This window comes from Pezoporus occidentalis, unplaced genomic scaffold, assembly GCF_034315485.1.
Source record: "Pezoporus occidentalis ecotype Australia unplaced genomic scaffold, CSIRO_AGI_Poc_V1 ctg164, whole genome shotgun sequence".
NCBI lineage: Eukaryota > Metazoa > Chordata > Aves > Psittaciformes > Psittacidae > Pezoporus > Pezoporus occidentalis.
The window spans coordinates 2,474,082-2,492,224 of NW_026913466.1; the positions used below are offsets into that span (position 1 = coordinate 2,474,082).

Sequence of the window (18,143 nt, forward strand, 5' to 3'; positions counted from 1 at the left end):
ATGTGATAAAAACTGCTGATATGGCTGTAGGAGAATGTTAGTTGGGGGAGTCAGAGATTACTGCAGGATTATGATGCTCAATCACAGACCTGTTAAGTTACGTATGAAAATAACCCAGATGTATAATCATGGGTATTAATAATTCCCTTTAATGTGATATTATGGAAAGGATTTTATTGAAGGAGATTAAGACTGTTAAGCAGCACTGCTTCCTAGCAGCAGAAGACAAACCACATTTAAGTGACTTGCTTGGCAAGAGTATAATTTGGCACATTCATAAATGTCTTAAGGAACTAGATGAACAAGTGTAAATGTAAGAAATGTAATCTTCTTTGAAATAAAAAGCAACAGTCTCCCAGACTGGAGTGAAATAAAGCAGAACCTGTACTTGAATGCTTTTGACTACACACTTCATTGAAACGTGAAGATCAACTTGCAATCCTTGATCAAGTGTGGAATACTTGTGAGACAGGTGGGCAGAGAAAGGGAAGAGATCAGGCAGTGAGGACATCCACAGACAGTCCAAAATGAAGTTCTGTGTGGCAGGTTTCTACCTCGGAGCTGCCAAAATTCCCAGCACAATGAGGATTTTTTTTCCTCTCTAGCCCAGGGCTGTTACAGTGAAGCTGAGCCTTTCGCAACAAAAACTGCCTCTGAACTGAAACAATACCTGATGCTTGTTTTTAGGATGGAAATGGTGATCAGCAGGAGGGGAGGACAGGATTAAATGAACCTTGACTTTAGTGCTCAATGTTAGAATTCAGGTTAAAAGAAAGAAAACAACGTTTTGGTGTAATTATGGACTTAGGACAGATTTAAGAATGGTTTTATGTTTATCTTGAATTCAGTTGTGAAAAGTTTTAAGGTCTCTTATTTTTACCCATTTCCCTTTGTTTCCATTTGCATGCTTTGTTTCCATTAAGCCTTGTAAATTCATAATCTGTTGTGCCTTCACTTCTCTCTAAGCACAAATGGTGTTTCTGAAAGAATTTATAAACTCTGGCCCCATAGCTGGTACAAATAGTTCTAGCTGACTGTGGTTTGTTTCTAGCTGCCTGTCTTTGAGTGCCTGGTTACAGTGACACTGATGCAGGGGGGCTGAGACACCAGTTCCAGTTGCAGGATTTAAGACATAGTTGGTTTAAAGATGATTTTTCTCAGACATCAGTAATAAAATAGGTTGTCAAACATAGTGCTTCTATGCTTGTGCCGATAAATAGTACAAGTTTTGTCTTTACACTTTTGGTAAAGGCTTGAACCAGTGGAAATGCTGCTTTCTCATGTTCCAGCACTAGCTCTGAAATGGCTTTCATATTTAGGTAACTGTTTTTATTAGGCTCTGTTAGGCTTTAGTAGGTGTACCTGGAGTGCTGCTGACTTGTTCTTTATTGAATAGCTGAAAGAAAAAGCTTTTATTATTTTCCATCAGGACCCTGAGGGTGCCATTCAACACTAATGCTGAGCCAAAATCAGCAACAGGAGGCAATGATAAATCAAGATTTGTGAAATATAGCAGGTTGGATCTCAGCTGCACTCTTAATTTGTTAAGTTCCATTTTTTACACATCCAAAATATAATCTTCAGATGCTGTTTTCTACTGTTTATCTTTGAAATATGTTTATTCACATGAAGTCTTTTCTGTTGGTGCTTTTGGCTGGACTAACTTTTGTGTGAAAGATGGTTCTGATCAGTCATCAAAAACAACTGTGTCTCAAATAAATACTTAGAAGAAATAGTGACTAGTAGAAGAATTTGTACCATAAGACACTAGGTCTTATGTGAAAGTAGGACTCGAAGTGAGACTTTCCATCCTATGATCCTAATGCTGCTAATCATCATCTTAGAGGAGGTGGATGAAAAGGATTTTTGTGTTAGACTTGGGAAAACAAAACAGAAATGTCACTTCCACTAGTGTTATGTTGAGTCCTTTACAATGTATAGTGGCATCCTTTTGTATTTGTTGGTAGGTTTGGGAAGGAATAACAGTTTTCTGGCTTGTTTAAAAACAATAAAAAAGCAACAGTGATTTTTGCTGTTTGGAGTGTTGAACTTTGTACTTTATGTTTGGGCTGATCATTTGAATCCAGGAAAGAATGCATATCTAGACTCTCTCCTGAGCTGTAGGATCCCTATTTGCCAAATAAATACTGCGCTCCAGTAAGGAATGTTGAAGCATCATTTTTTCCCAACAGGCATTACAATTCCTGTCCTAAGAGGTGCAGTTCAATTGGGACTCAGCCTTGTTTTACGGAAGGGAAGTCCTGCCAAGGCTTGTGAAGTAGAGCCACAAGGCTAGTCAGTGCAAAAGGAGATTCTGGAGATGTTTATAATTGCTAGAGCCTTCTGAGAGTACGGTGTCCACTCCTGGCACAATTGCTTGTATATAAATTGTTAGTATTAAACTTTTTAGGCAGTACTGCTTAGAAGAACTAGGTGTATAGAAAACAAGTTAGATTAGTGAATGCTTGCAGAAACTAGATTTTGCGGAAGTACGGATATGAAACAGATTGCTTGAGGCAGAGATGCAACCATCTTTAAGCTACCTGCACAAAACACATAAGCTTAATGCATTGTTCCATGATCCGAGGAAAATCAGTGCAATTTTAGAATTTAAACTTTAGCTTTTAAGTTTCTCCTTTCAAATTGCAGATTAATTTGGGGAGGTTTTATAATTCAACTCTTAAAGTCTAAAGAAGCAAAAAAAGATTATAGTTCAGTGAGGATAATATACTGCTTTTTAGTGTCTTTAAAACATTTTCTTGACAATAAAAATATCTGTAAAATGCATTTACAGTTAAAAGACCACTTCCTTATTTTGCAAACTGATTTTGCTAAAACTACTAAAGGAAAAGCATCATCTTTTACTGAAAGTCTGGCAGAGGAAATATTAGCTGAAAAGAGTTTTTTTTTAATAGAAAGCTTTACACTTATAATAAAGTAACTACAGTATTTTCTGTCAAATTGATATTCTAGGCTATTACACAGCTCAGAATAGAAATCTGTGTGTGTTTCTCTGAGCTTTCACTTTTTTCCCCGTTATTGCTTTCAGCAACTACTGTTACTGAGGATATTTTCCCTTATGTGCAGAAGTGTTGATGGGCTGTGAATGCCACTTTAGGCTTCATTTTCTGAGGCTGTGTTTTGAAGTGTAGTTGTTTTTGCAAGTCACTAGTCAGGATGAAGCAGACAAACTAACAAAATGTGATATATTAGGGCTTCTGTGGATGGATTGAAGGCTGAGTATGATTAAATTGAAACAACAGGATGAATGATGTCAAGCTCAAAATAGAACTCACGTTAATTTACTGTCCAATTTGATGCACTTAGTCTTCCTTACTGTAGCAGGTCTAGGGCATTGAGCAATGGACATTTGTTGGTCAGGATTTCAAATATTACTAGAAAGAGGAGTTTCATAACAGAATTCATTGTTTAATGTAAAGGATACAGTTTGATATAGAGGCTAAATAATGCAAAGCTTTGCTTGCTAAACGTAGAAAGGAATATATATATATTTGGGGGGCATCCAAAGACTTTGGTGGAGGTAGATTGTCGCTTTCAGTAAAAATGTCCTTAGGATGAGATGAAGGAAGGAGAATCCTGGTTTCTGATTGTACTTTTCGCCAAACCACTTTCTAATCCCCAGATAGTAAACCCTAGTGGCATGGTAGGATACGTTTTTCTAAAGCAAAGCATCTGTGTGTGACTCCTCTGAGCCTTCATCAGATTCTGGCTGCCCTGCTCCATTCTTAGCTGTTTTCTCAGCAGCACCTGCACTTAAGGGATCTATTTGTAGAGGAGACAGTAGAGAACATAGTGCCTGGATCCAGTTACTCTCAATCAATCAAACATGTGAGAAGAGATGGAGAATGCTCATTGTTTTGCTCATTCACACATGAAGACAGCTCTTCTCATTCAATTCCTCATCTGTCCCCCTCACAGAGGTGCATTCTTGTATCTTGGATGGGGCATTTTACTGCTAGACAGCCACAAAAATTGATCCCAAGTAATGGAGCCTCCATTGTGCTGCACACCCACTGTGGCTTAACTCGAGAGTCTGCAACAGTGCCCAAGTTGCCTGAGAAGACTTTAGTATCTTTTCTCTCAGAGGTTGCCTCACTTTGATTTCACCCATGTATATGTATTAGAATGCATCATGTGGTTGTGTAATACACATGGGATTTTTTATAATGGCTCCTTTTCTAATTTTTTATTTTTCCTCTGTTTCCTTCCGGGTACCTGCTGACTCTTTCCTAATACTGAAATGAGGCAAATTTTGAAGGCAAAACCAGTTTCTTCTGCCCTGGGTATGAGGTAAGATACAGACTGTTTTTCAGATGTATCGGTGTTGCAGTGTAAATCAGGGGTGATCATAATAGCCCTAAGCTGCCTACACAGGTACTAGATGGAGCTTAATTGCATTTGCACAGGTATTTGCTTTTCCTCCTCTAATGACGCATTTGTACATTGTACTGTGGCCACATGTCCTTGTGTTGAAAGGATGACATACCCAGCATTTATTCACTGTGCCAGGTTCAGCCTTCTGAAAGCACATTTCTGTCTGGTCTCTTCTCCCACTAGTCTCATCCTTTTCTAGCTGTGACAGCAGCATGAAGGGCTGCTGATCCCCAGAAGCTAAATTCATTGACACCACGGTGGATTGACTTAAACTAAGCTGTATGAGGAATTCAGGAACATCTCTAATTATCCAAAGTATCTTTATCTGTGACTATTAAAGGTGACCAGTATAAATTATCTACATATAAATATGAAACCTTTTGCTGACTCAGGGCACCTACAAGAAATCTGGAGAGCAAATTCTGACAGGGCATGGTAATGACAGGAGACGGGGAATGGCTTTCAACTGACAGAGGGGAGATTTAGGTAAGACATTGGGAAGAAATTCTTTCCTGTGAGAGTGGTGAGGCCCTGGCACAGGTTGCCCAGAGAAGCTGTGGCTGCCCCATCCCTGGCAGTGTTTAAAGCCAGGTTGGATGGGGCTTGGAGCAACCTGGTGTAGTGGAAGGTGTCCCTGCCCATGGCAGGGGATCGGAACAGGATGAGCTTTGGTCCTTTCCCACCCAAACCACTCTGTGATTCTATAAAGTCAGATAGGTTTTATATGTGTAAAAAGTAGTATATAATCATTGTGTATTATGTACATGTATATGAGTATGTTTAAGTGCGTGCATTTTCAGTTTTGCTTCTTATTGTAGAATTGCTAGAAAAATAGTTGATTAGCTTTTTTAAAAACAAAAATGAATGAGGAATGCTCTAGGAAGTTGGAAAGATCTGTTTGGCTTTCAGCTAGAATAAACATGTCAAGTTAAACATCCTAATCTAGGCAATTTACTTCAGCTCTGACATTTTTGCCTTAGGCAGTGATTGGAAAATTGTGGTTTATGTCACAACCAACCAGCTAGGCTGCCTAATTTTGATCTTGAAATTTCCATGATCAACATACTCTGCTTTGTTTTGTCCTGGAAATTGAAACCTCTTTACTCTGCTAATTAATATGTTCCACTCTTCCAAAATGTTTGTACTTACCATGAAGTACTGAGGAATTGGCCCTTCTGTAAAGCAAATGTAGTTTGCATTGAAGTCTTTGAGGTATTTTTAGAAATGGTGTAGGTTCATCTTCTCAATTGAAGAACTTCCCTGGAAATCTCTCGTGTGTTTTACTAAGCAGTCACAAACTTAGGGAATGGCATACTGGTTTTCCTGTATGAGGCACCAGGCTTTTCTCTGTGAAAGGATGAGAGACAGCAGACATAAATTGAAACAGACCAAGTTCAGATTGGCTTTTGAGACGTGGCCATATAAACCTTGAGCAACCTGATCTGACCTTGGAGCTGACCCTCCTTTGGGTAGGAGCTTGGACTAGAGACTTCCTGAGGTCCCTTCAGTCTCTTTCAAAGTGGTTATTTTGTCAAGTTACCCATTTGCTCTGACAAACATGCAAAACCAGCCTTTTTATAGGCAAGGGATAGGTACATGTGTTAGGTGTGAAACACTTGATCTGAAAATCAAAATCTCTGGAAACTAGGCTGTGCCTGAGACACTTCAGTAAAATGAGTAGCTAAAACTGTACCTATTTTAAAAATACATCTAACAGGCACTTTCTTCCCTCTACTTCTGTCCATTCTTAGGATCTTTTCTGCTTTTTCCTGCCTTAAAGACCAGTTGTCTTAATCCATTTTTGCTTGCTCAGTCAGATGTGGAAACACCTGTTTCAGAATCAGTTGCTATTTGACAGCACATTGCAACTTGAGGCTCCTTTTTTCACTCTATGAATATGTTAAAATATATATTCTGGTCTACGCCTGAGAAATTACATTTTGGCATTGAAGCTGTTTCTATTTCTTGTCTGTGAATGTCTGTAGAGGCCTGTTCAAGGTAAACAAGAACTCAGAATTTTAATAGAAGGGGATTTGACAGCTGTTTGTAGAATGCACTGCACCATTTATGGATGGAGGACCTACTGAGGCATGGCATACATTTATATGAACCAAAATGTTAAAAGGGGAGGAAACAGGAACTATTCCTGGTAAAATGTCTTATTATTTTCCTAGCTGCATGTAATCTCTTGTCAATTTAAATGCATGTGGAGACAGTGTTCCAAGTTTTTATACTTTGGACACATTTTACTTTCTGTATAGGCCAGCTGATAGCAAACCAGTGTCCTATTCTGACTCCAGTAGTGAACTGTGCAACCAGTAAGGAAAGAATTACCAATCCCAAAGAGAAAGGTGAAGGACAGAATTGCCTGATAGGGTGATTACAGAACAGGAAAGGAACAAAGAGAAACTGAAGAAAGAGCATCTCTTCACTAGGAAGGATGTGGTCTTATTAGTATATAAAGGTTTAGCTCTAGCTCTCAAAGCTTAGAACTTCTTGGCTCACTTGAGGAAGAATCCTGTTTTATGCACACAGGCTTTTTTCCCCTTTCTTAACTAGAGCTCCATTCAGGCCTTCACCTGTTGGTCCAATTATTTTTTTCTTCCCCTAATTATTTTGCTGTTGAATGTAATTGCTGGATTACTTCATTTTGAAGTCTGCCATGTGATTAAGTTACACAAAGAAAGTTCAGAGAGATTTCACTTCAACTTCTTTACCTTATTATTGCTTTCACTAAGCTGAGGAGAGTTGAGAAATCCTAGTTTAAACTTTGCTGTAGGGAAAACCAGTGCATTTGGTAGTAGAAAAGGGGCAGTATCCAAACAAAAAAATGACCAATTGAAAGCAAACCCACATTTCTTAGTGTTCATTTAACCCCGCACAGCTGCAGTGGTAATGGGAGGGCTCCGGGAAGGATTAGCCTCTGACTTGCATGGATGTCATGCTGTACAGGGAGTAATATTGGAGGAAGGCAGTCCTGCTTTCCATCTTGGAAATATCTTGTTTAACTTCATGCTAGAGTTACTTATTTAGAGATACATAATCTCAGAATCAAAGTGCATTCCCTCCAAAAGAAATCGAATTTAATGTTGCTCCATGAATAACCCCAGTGTTGGGATTCCCAGGCAGACCCCCTTTGTGTGAGCTATATATGCTTTGTGTTATTTATTCTTATATGAAATAAATCTTTGATTTAGATTGATTTAAGAAAATCCTCCTCTCACGCACATGTGTAAGAATATTGTGAATTCTCTGTAATGGCTGAACACACATAGACCCACATGGTTCAGCATCAGTCATGTTGCTCAGAATCAGTATGGAAAAACCTTGTTAGCCAGCAAAAGGAAATCTGAACCCTGTACATGCAGTTTTTTTTGGTTTTGCTTTTTTTCTTTTGTTTGTTTTTCTTTTCTTAGGGGAGCAGACCAGCGCAACTGATGTGACATGAAATGTTTTGGCCCATTCCCCTATTGAACAGGGGAGATTTAGGTTAAACATAAGAAGTTCTTCCCTGTGAGGGTGGTGAGGCGCTGGCACAGGGTGCTCAGAGGAGCTGTGTCTGCCCTGTCCCTGGCAGTGTTCAAGGCCAGGTTGGATGGGGCTTGGAGCACCCTGGTCTAGTGGAAGGTGTCCCTGCCTGTAGCAGGTGTTTGGAACTAGATAACCCTAAGGTTGCTTCCAGCCTGAACCATTCTATGATTTCCATGTTGACCCTTTATTCTGCACTAGTTGATCTCTCTGCTCTTGCAGCAATGTAATTATTCCCAAATTAAAATTTCCTTCTTTTTTTTTCCCCGAATAAAGTGCCTTTTCCCAGAACAAAGTGCTCACAGGAATGCTTTGGAGATGGAGGCTGTCCCCTGTCTTCTGAACTGTGTTGGGAGAGGCAATCACCAGCATACATAGGTCCTTTCTGTATACTGGTTCTGTAGCAGCCCCCAAGTCCATGCAGCTACAGTGGTTTACTAACACTGTACATAAAGAGCTCCAACCTGTGAGTTTAGGGAATTAGCTTTGAAGAAACCAGGTATTCAAAGGTCTTGGAGCTCTATGGAAAACATTAACCGTAACACACCTTAAATGAATTTGAAATAATGCAATATCAAAAGTATGGAAAGGGAATGTATACATTGGACGAAAGAGAGTTCAGATCCCTGTATATCTAAAAAGACACAAGTTATTACTCAGATGTAGCCATATTTTACATCTTTGCATCTTGGATAGGATAGATTCTTATACTGCAAAGACATGAAGGCCTCACTAGTACAGAATTATAGTAATAGAAATACAGAAAGCAGCTGAATCTAAACTGTGTCTGAGAAGAATAGATCCAGTTGTTCAAAGTAATGCTGTTGCCTGTGTTTACCTGAGCATGTAAGATCCTGTGCTTGGTTGTAGCTTTCAGGGGTGAGAATTGTGCTGTGCCTTCTGTTTCTCAGTTGTGAGCACTTCTCTTGATTCTTTTCTTTTGTGACCCTTCTTTTTCGCCTTTCTTATGCTAAAAGCTTTCTTTCTTTTTTTTTTTTTTTTTTTTTAAAAGCCTGTATCTTAAAAGAGTATCCTTCATAGAGAATAAGTTATTTTAAGGCCAGCTGGAAAGATCTACAAAAGTCATATGACTGCTGCATCACATTTGCCTTTTTATATACATGATTACAGTTTAGCCATTAGGAAGAAATCAGCATTGCAAAGCACCTGTGAGGTCTCAGTGTGTGGCTGGGTCTCCTAAATAATACTAGGTTTAGGCTGCGTATAACAAGCTTCTGTGCCTAGCGGGGGGATTGATGTACAGTGTTTGTGCTTTGACTGCTTGTAGGAGAACATTCTTTGTGCTCACGTTTAACTTGTCAGAAGTGATCAGACGTCTTGTGGATCTGAGCCATGCCTTCCATTCTGCTGTCACTACTGTGAATGTTACTACATAGAAGTGTGAAGGGGAAAAGAAGTACAATCTTGTGGTGTTTCATTTGAGGATGACTTGATGAAAACTGATTAAAACACAACTGATGCTGGGCTTTTGTTGTAAACTTCTGTGAAGTGCCTGTGATGCTTTTCAGCAAACAGAATGCAACATTGAGTTTGCCTGAAAAAAAAACCCACAAAAAGGAAATAAGCTATTAAATCTGGAAAATGGGGAGGAAGGACACAAAACAGACACTTTTTTTCCATGTTGGTTCTTCAAAGTGATTCCTCTTTATGCCATCTGATGTAATTTTAGTGCTAGCTGAGGTGATGGTTCTAGCAAACCACTTCACTTTGTGTTTTGTTTTCCTCTTTTTCATCTCTGATTGACAGTCCCACCAAGAAACAACAGTGAAAAATTCATGAGGTCAATCCCCAAGTGATTCAGAAAGGACTTTCATGGGATTAGATAGAGGCAGTTAAATTTCCTGGGGCACAAGTGTTTTTCGAGGAAAGGGATACAAGTGCATTATTCTCTGGTTAATCCTGGTTAAAATATGAAGGATCCTGGCTGGAATATAAAGGATTGTTTTTGGTGAATAATTTAGAGAAAATGTCCCCAAACTTCTTCAATTGCTATAGAATAAAACCCCAGTATTAACAGAGAGGAGATTAATAGTTTTGCTTTGGCTCCAGAGAAGCCAAACATGTGTTGTTTTTTGCATTGGGTCGTCACTTACTGGTTCTCTTTCATGAGAATGGTGATCCAGTAACTGTGACTGAGTCAAAAGAATACAGAACTATTAACTGAGTGTTAAGGGGCATTTTTATTTTACAGTGTGCGTGTTAATTCTCATATTTTCCTTCATTTCCTTCCTCTATCAAGAAGGGGGTTTTGGTTTGTTCTATTTGGATTTTAACTGCTGACAAGGAAATACCAAACTGGTATGTATAATTGACATGAATTTGTGTTTGTGATCTGAATTGCTATGAGATAAAAAATCTCTTTATTCCTACCTGTTGGAAAGCAGGCAGAAATATCGCTACAGAACAAAATAAGCAGCATTCACTTCCTTCATATAACCCACTGATGTGTGCTGGGGATCAAGCATAGGGCTTGAACCTGGAGACAGTAAACACCCTTCAGGAAACGAAATACTGCTTTGTGGTGATCTGCTAATACTTTTAGAGTGATTTTCTAAGGAAAGGGCAGGCCCAGGAAGTTCAGCTCATGTGGTGAAATATACACAGAGAGAAGCTAGTTCATGAGCTCAGGAAACAACCACACAGCACTTCTCATGGTGTCTGTTTGCAGCCTTTTTAGGATATTGAGAGAACCCCAGCACCAAACCATGTGAGCCCAAGGGGACTGGCCAGGATCCCTGTGGGCAGCCCACAGGACAAGGGTGCTGGGTAGTGAATCCTCACTGTATCTTCTGGGTTTCACTTGGATTGTGGTGATGAGCTGAGTTTTGGACAGGTCTTTTATGTCCTTCCAGTGTCAGCTGTTACAGCATGAGACTTGCCTCAGTCTTGCTTACTTCTCCTGCATGCATCTTAAGCTGCCCCTTTTCTTTGCTTCTCTGGTTTGTGGTAAGTTTATGGCTGCAGTATAGCCTTCTGCTGGGGTGAGATGAAGAAAACTTACATATTACACCTGATCTTGATGGAAACAACATGTTCTGGTGCTTACCAGTTTGATTGCTGTCAATCAGGTCATCACCATGTGTCACTCTTCGGAATCCTGTTGTTTCTTGTGATTTAACAGAGAGATGTTTCTATTCATGCTTCATTCAGACCAATCTTAATGTCTTTGTTGCAGATCTTCATATGAATGTTTGTTGCTCATTGATGCCACGTTCTGCTTTCTGTGGTAGTTAACGTTTTCCTCTCAGATGCATTCACTGGAAGCAGGCAAATTATTGACTGAAACCGATTTAATTGGAGTGTTGGCTTATGAAGGCATTTACCCCTTTGGGCATGATGCGTGTTGTTAGTACCTGTTAGGAAAATGTTACTTGTTAGTAGTATCAGTAGTTTTGTTGTAATGATTTGAGCAACTGTTGCATTGCAGTCTCCAGTCTGTGTGCCCCTTTAGCAGGAAGCTGCCAAGGGTAGAAATGCAGCAAGAGTGCAGGAGCATTAGTAACTGTGAAGAGTCACTTCACTCACTGCTGACAAGTTCTTTTCATCTTCCTGCCTTCATTTATTGCAGCATCATACTTCATTTTTTTTGCAGTGTGAATGAGGGCTTTTTAAAGAGGAGATTGAATTTGGTTCTTCAGAATCAGTGTGCTTGGAGAGTTCATTACTGGGATAGCAATAAATCCTTCACAGGCTGCTTTGCCCAGAGGAAAAATATGGACAATTCATATGGAAAATTGGTATTTAAAAATTAAAACAAACAAGCAAACAAAAACCACCACAAACAAATCAAAACAAAAATAAACCAAGCAAAAACCTCACAAAAATCCCAAACCAACCTGTAGGTTTTATGACAGTTGTTTCAAGTAATTTTGTGCAGTCTAGACATGTTGTGGTAAAGTCATAACCTGAAGGTTAGTGCTCTGTGTTTCACTTCTGCCTGTCTATACATTTACCTGTGTGCTTGTCATGGCTGAAATAGTTTTTGCGTCTTTATAGTTCTGGTTTTATTAAAGAAACAATGTGTTCCTCTGAAAAAACACATAAACATGCTCCCTCTACCTTGTTCCGATATCTTGGTAGTGCTTGTTCTCTCTCTGTCTGCCTCTCCCTGAGGAGTGTTCCTGCTCTTCAGTGTGGCTGCTTTGGTTCTGCTGAGATTGCTTTATCTATCTTTATAAATAGCACAGAACAAGTTTTGGGGTTATACTGACTGAAAAAAAGTTGCTAAGTAACTTCCCTGTTACCACTCATGTGGCACCTAGTTTCCACTATAGATCTACAGGTGATATACATAAAAAATGAATCTTTTTCTGATTAGCTCATGATTCCTTAGTGCTCTCAGAATGTTTGGGTTGCCTGTTGCTGTTTTAGCCAAACTAATTTTCTGCCTTCCAGCTTGTGCTTCAGGTGGCTCACCACAGGGAAGAGCTGAATGTATTTACCTTCCTTTAAAACGACAGTGAGCTGAGGCTATGAGCACTTTGATACTTCGGGCATTAACTCAGCTATTTGACAGAAAGCCTATGGAGAGGTGTTGGAAGGACTCTGGAGTCTGCGAGGTTCCATAGTTGGGTGGTCTGTGAAACAGCCCACTGAGAGCCTGGGTGAGGTAGGAAAGGAAAGAATGCAATTACAGCCTAATTAGAAATCCAGATTCTCTCCTGCCACATGTGACATTGCCTTTTCTGCCACAGAAGTGAAACAGACCTTTCAAGCACTTGAAAACCAACTCACCAGCAAAGAAATTACATGGTCCAAAATAGACGGTAACCACTGGTTAGGGTTTTCTGATTGATTCACATCTGCAATCTCCAACCACTCGCCTATGGGTTACTCTGATGGGAAAATAGAGCCTGGTCATGACAAATCTCCTCCACAAAACCTCCTTGCAGTAGGTATGTTCCAAGAAAATGGTTCTTTTTCCCCTTTCTCCTCCCTCCACCTCCCAAATCAGTGTATTCTGACTAGAAGACATTTTTTGAAGTATCCCTAACACCTATAACTAGCACATACCAAGTACTATTTGGTTTTACTACACTGCTGAGGAGTGGAATGGTGTGCTCTGAACAATGTGGGAACTGGCCTGTCTAGAGAAAAGTCAGTCACTTATGAATGTGATTAATGACAAATCCATGCTGTGATGCTGACTTGGTACTTACTTTGGGTAGTGCCAAAGGAATTTATTATTTATTGGGTAAAAACAGTTTGCAGGAAGATCAAATTACTAAATGGGTCTAGCAGGGGGTTTTCTTCAGATTGGTGACACATTTTAGGATTGTGGGAAAGCATCTCTCTTCAAATATGTCATCAGATTCCTACTGGAAGTATTTGTCAGATGTTATAGTCAGATTCCATTCCTGATTTAATGTCTACATAAATGTTAACTGTATTTTATTGATTTTCTATGTTCATTATACAATCAGTAACATTTTATTTTTTGCCCAACTGCCTAGTTCTCAGATCATTTAAAAGCTGTTTTTGTCCCACTGATTTGAAAAGTTTTCACTTGATTTCTTCATGTCTTTTGAATCTAACCAAGGAAAGCAGAAAGTAGCAGTATTGCATGGAGCTGTATGACTCATAAACACCAAGCCACGCTTGACCTTGGGGTATCTTTCCTTCCCTTGCAATATCTATTTCGCTGTCAAGAGATGAATTATCTCTGAGTCCTGTTAGAACCAAGTTTCAGATAATGAATTTCCAGGGCAGAGAATGACTCAATACTTTCCAAAAGCTGATATAGGAAAGAGCAAAACAAATGAGAAAGATCTGTGAGGCTCAGTCTCTCAAATCTGAGTCAGGTCTGTCTGGCTTGGGCTTCTATTTCAGTGTCCTTTTAAAGCATCTGTTCCTCTGCTGAGCACCATCCAGTTGAGGTTGATTACAGTGATGTAAGCAGATTTTGTGAGCTGGGTCCTCTTAATTAACCTCAAATGGGGAAAAATCGCAGAGTAACCTGGGACAGAAGTTCCACTTACATCTGTTTCCTTCCTGGAAGCTATTGCAAGAGACAGTTTGGATGAAATGAAAACATTTTTACATAAACATGGGTATTAAGTTACTATATCAATGATTGGTATAATCCATATTGGTGACTGTTCAGCTTGGAAAAGAGAAGCTGCGTGGAGACCTCAGAGCAGCCTTCCAATATCCGAGGGGGGCCTACAAGGATACTGGAAAGGGACTCTTCATCAGCGACTGTAGTGACGGGACAAGGGGGAATGGGCTCGAACTTAAACAGGGGAAATTCAGGTTAGATGTAAGGAGGAAGTTCTTTACTGTGAGGGTAGTGAGGTGCTGGAATAGGTTGCCCAAAGAAGTGGTAAATGCTCCATCCCTGGCAGTGTTCAAGGCCAGGCCGGACAGAGCCTTGAGCAACATGCACTAGTGTGATGTGTCCCTGCCCATGGCTGGGGGTTGGAACTGGATGATCTTAAGGTCCTTTCCAATACAAACTATTCTGTGATTTTATGATTCTATGACTGGCTGTTCTGGGGGGAAATAAATTTAAAAAAAAATGGAACAGTGGAAAATATTTAAGGGGTTTGATGCACAAAGGGAAGAATGTCACCTGAATGCTACTGGGGCAGCATGGTGACAGAGTAGGCCGCAATCCTGAGCAGTAGTAGAATCATGAGAATCAGGGCCATACAGGATTTGCAAGCTCATCCAGTCTACTTCCCTGCCCAAAGGCAGCATTAATTTAATATTGTGGAGTTTCAGACAAAATGATATTTAAAATGTTCATTTCCTCTGCCAGGCAGTATTTCAGTTTGTCCAGATTACAGATGTAGCTGGTGAATATAGCCTGAAGGAATGGGGGAGCCTCTGCTCTGATACCTGTCTGGGATCACTAATTCTTAATCCATGAAATACTTCTGGTCATTCATTCTCTGTAGTACTGCACACAGCATTATAAAAAGGACTGCGTTCTCTGTGAGCACAGATCAGTGGGGCCATACAATGATAGTAGTTTTCATTCTCTGAAAGGCAATGTAGCCTCAGTGGCAATGTATGTGACTTACTAAACTCATGTTGTTGTGACTGTGCTGCTTTGTTTTACATGTTACTTGTAGCTCAAGTGTCTTTTTACTGTTCTTTATCCAATGATGCAGATTTGCTCTGTGCAGTATCAGGAAACTCAATAGGACAAGGTTTATAAAGGATCTGAGGTCAGCTCATACATGTAGGCACTTACATGCACAAATGCTTGTTTATCTTGTGGGTACTCACAGCACACACATACCTGCATGGGTTGTGTATGTCTCTGTCTACCTGGACATGTACATTTACCAGAGCATTTGTCCCTGTTCTGTTGGATTTTTGTGTTTTATCCCAATAGGTTTCCCATCTGTGAAATAAAAATAGCTTACTTCTGTTTTACTGTGGTGATTGTGAGGTACATGGTGACAGGGAGTGTAAAATACCCTCAGCAGAAAATCCATACCAGTCTTAAGAAGTCTTTTGGGTCGTTTATTCCTTTGCTTTTATGAAGTTGTTCCCAATTTATGTCAACATGATGGAATAATCAAGTCTCTATTGAAAATAAGAGCTGAGTCTAGCATGCCTGCAAGGAGAATCTTGAAAAATTCAAGTTGAGAATGCACACAGTTACATCACAGGCATAGTAATACAAATTATGCCCCATTCCAGTGTCGAGGTTCATTGATGGCCTTGTTACTTCTCAACCTCATCACTAGTTTTGCATTTGGAAATCCCACACTTGGCTTTGAGGCATGTTTGATTTTTGGTTTTCAGTGTGTGACACTTTTCCTAAGTCTGTCACCAAAAATTCATAAAGGCATTTGCTCATCCCTATCACATTAGAGGCACCAGGGTGCCTTGCCAGTTGGTACCTGATAACAAGGGCAGGGCTCATTTACATTCCTAAGGAGAATATGAAGAGCTGTGTTTGAGTGTTGGGTGGTTTGGGGTGGTTCATTTTGGCTTGAATTCTCTGCAGATAGCCTGGTTTAGCTTCTTCATGTTGCTTTTCTCAGCAAAGAAACGAAAACAATACTGAACTATGGACCTGGGTACTTAAACTAAGTACGTTTGACCGCTTCCATAAAGGCCAGCTTACACTGACCTGAATCTGAGGCTCTTCTGTGCTAATTCAATTTACTTTTAATGAATACGTTTTATTTCTCCCATATTCACTTGTTTTAGCTTCTTGCTATTGAAGTGTGTTTATGTGTATATAATGCTATGTCCGACCCTGTAAAAAGCTCATTTTAGAGAGTTTCACAGATGACAGTACAGTATGAAACTGTTACCTACAATATGGTTTAATCGCATTTCCCCCTTTTCTTCTTAATCAGCTGCTATGGGTTCTGCCAGACAGTCAGCTTAGTGTCACCATTAATCTAGAAGTCTGCCTGTGTTGTTCTTTATCCTCTCTTCGTAAAGCTGGGTACCCTGATGGAATAGCTCCTTTTCTATTTCCTATTTATGTAATGGCTGTCCTTCAGAGATCTTTCATCTTCCAGCATTCTTGTTAGTCTTAAAAACAGACAGAAAAACCCCACCAAGGCTGGTGATGGCCCATTAAGCACAAGTAAATCCAGTGTATGCCAGCAGTTTGCTGCAGTTATTCCTCATTCTAATTATATCAGAGCTTGCCAACCTAGTCAATACATTACAGAAACTTTTCCTGTTACTCAGTACTGCTGAATCTTTTCTCTCAAGCTGAATTTAGCTGGGTTCTTGTGTCTTCTGTTCTTTCATCCCTTTTAAACAGGCATCATAAGGCACTATAAGTAAATGGCTCACTTTACCACTTCCAGTGCTAATGAGTACAAGGCAGAGTGGTGGGTCCCCTAAAAGCTCAGTGGTGAATTGATTGACTTCATTTCCCTTCTAAAGAGACTGTTTTGTAATTGTGCTAAGTGAGGCATCTCATTTGGCAAAGCCATGTAAGCACAGTGCAGTCCATGTAAGAGACAGCTTGATATAGACTGGTATTGACAGCAGTATTAGTAGGTTCATTTGAAGTAACTTAGATTCTGATCATATATACCACTCTCTACAATTTATGATCAGCACATTTGGATATCCTTTAATATGTCTCTAGCCCTCAAAAAAGGGCAAAACAACCCACAACAAGAAGAAAACACCACCAAAACCCAACCAACAAACTATTATAGTTTCAAGGTACTTTGTAAGCCCACAAAAGATGGGATAGGTGGAATGTGTTGGGTTTGTTTTGGTTTTTAAATCTATCTAAAAACTAGGATGATATTAGCACTTTAATTTTTTAACTATCCACCAAAAGCAAATCTTGTAACTTGGAACTGAAGACAGAATTTCCATGGATTTTATTAGTTGCCATTACATACTAGGATTTACACTAACCAGGAAAACCTGTAGAGAGCACTGTGCAAATCCCAGCTCTCAGTGTGACTGAGTGAGATGTAACATATTACATCTGATATTTTTTTTATCAATGAGTGACACTTCAAGACTAGTTTACAGTAGATGCAGTTTTACTTTTTGTCTATGCTGATGTTGTCTTTATTTCTTATATTGGCACAATCTCGACAGTTTCTTCACTTCAGTTATTTCCCCTTAACTCAGTATTGGCAATTCGTATCTCATTTGTTTGCTTGCAAGCCTCAAGAATTTACATACTGTTCTGGAAAACAAAAGTACCAGGCTAATAAAAGTTTGTGGACCTTAACATTAATTAAAAAACAGATAATAGAAAATAAAAGTAAAATAAACTGTCCAACTTGGCTGTTAATCTACAAGTTCTCCTGGAATTTGTGGCCTGACTCATCACCTTTGAACACTTGGACTTGGCAGTACTGCATCCTGAAGAACCACCAGTGAATCAAAAGATGGCAGTTAATAGAAACAACCCCCCATAAACTAGCATTTAATTTGCACTCCATGTTTAAATTTTAAAGTTCACTTTTGTAGTGGTAAAGAAAGTGGTCAGGAAACTCTTGAGAGCATAGTGGGTCCTGGCAGAAACAGCACTGCTCTCTCTTTCTGAGACACATCAATCCTCAAAAAGACTAAACCCAATAGATCCTCCAGCAATACTTAGATTAGTAAAGAGTTTAGTAAAGGATGAGCTCTCCTTCCTAGAAGGCAATGTGTTAGCAATGGGAATGTCACTGATAGCAAATGTTCTGAAAAATTAAATTCATGCGAAGACATGCAGCAGGTCAAAAAATGTTATTCATTATTTTTTC

At 39.5% G+C, this 18,143-nt stretch overlaps 1 protein-coding gene across 2 annotated transcripts in view; it reads left to right on the forward strand.

Moving 5' to 3' along the window:
* The first annotated feature begins 4,174 nt into the window (after positions 1-4,174).
* Positions 4,175-18,143, forward strand: part of SPSB4 (splA/ryanodine receptor domain and SOCS box containing 4) — a 129,767-nt gene continuing 115,798 nt past the window's right edge. The window contains exon 1 of one of the 2 annotated variants that reach the window (XM_062613217.1): positions 4,175-4,311. The gene's annotated coding sequence lies outside the window, so the exon portion shown is untranslated. Of the gene's footprint in view, positions 4,312-12,423; positions 12,554-18,143 lie in introns of those variants that run through there. The other variant, XM_062613218.1, reaches the window with a different exon arrangement.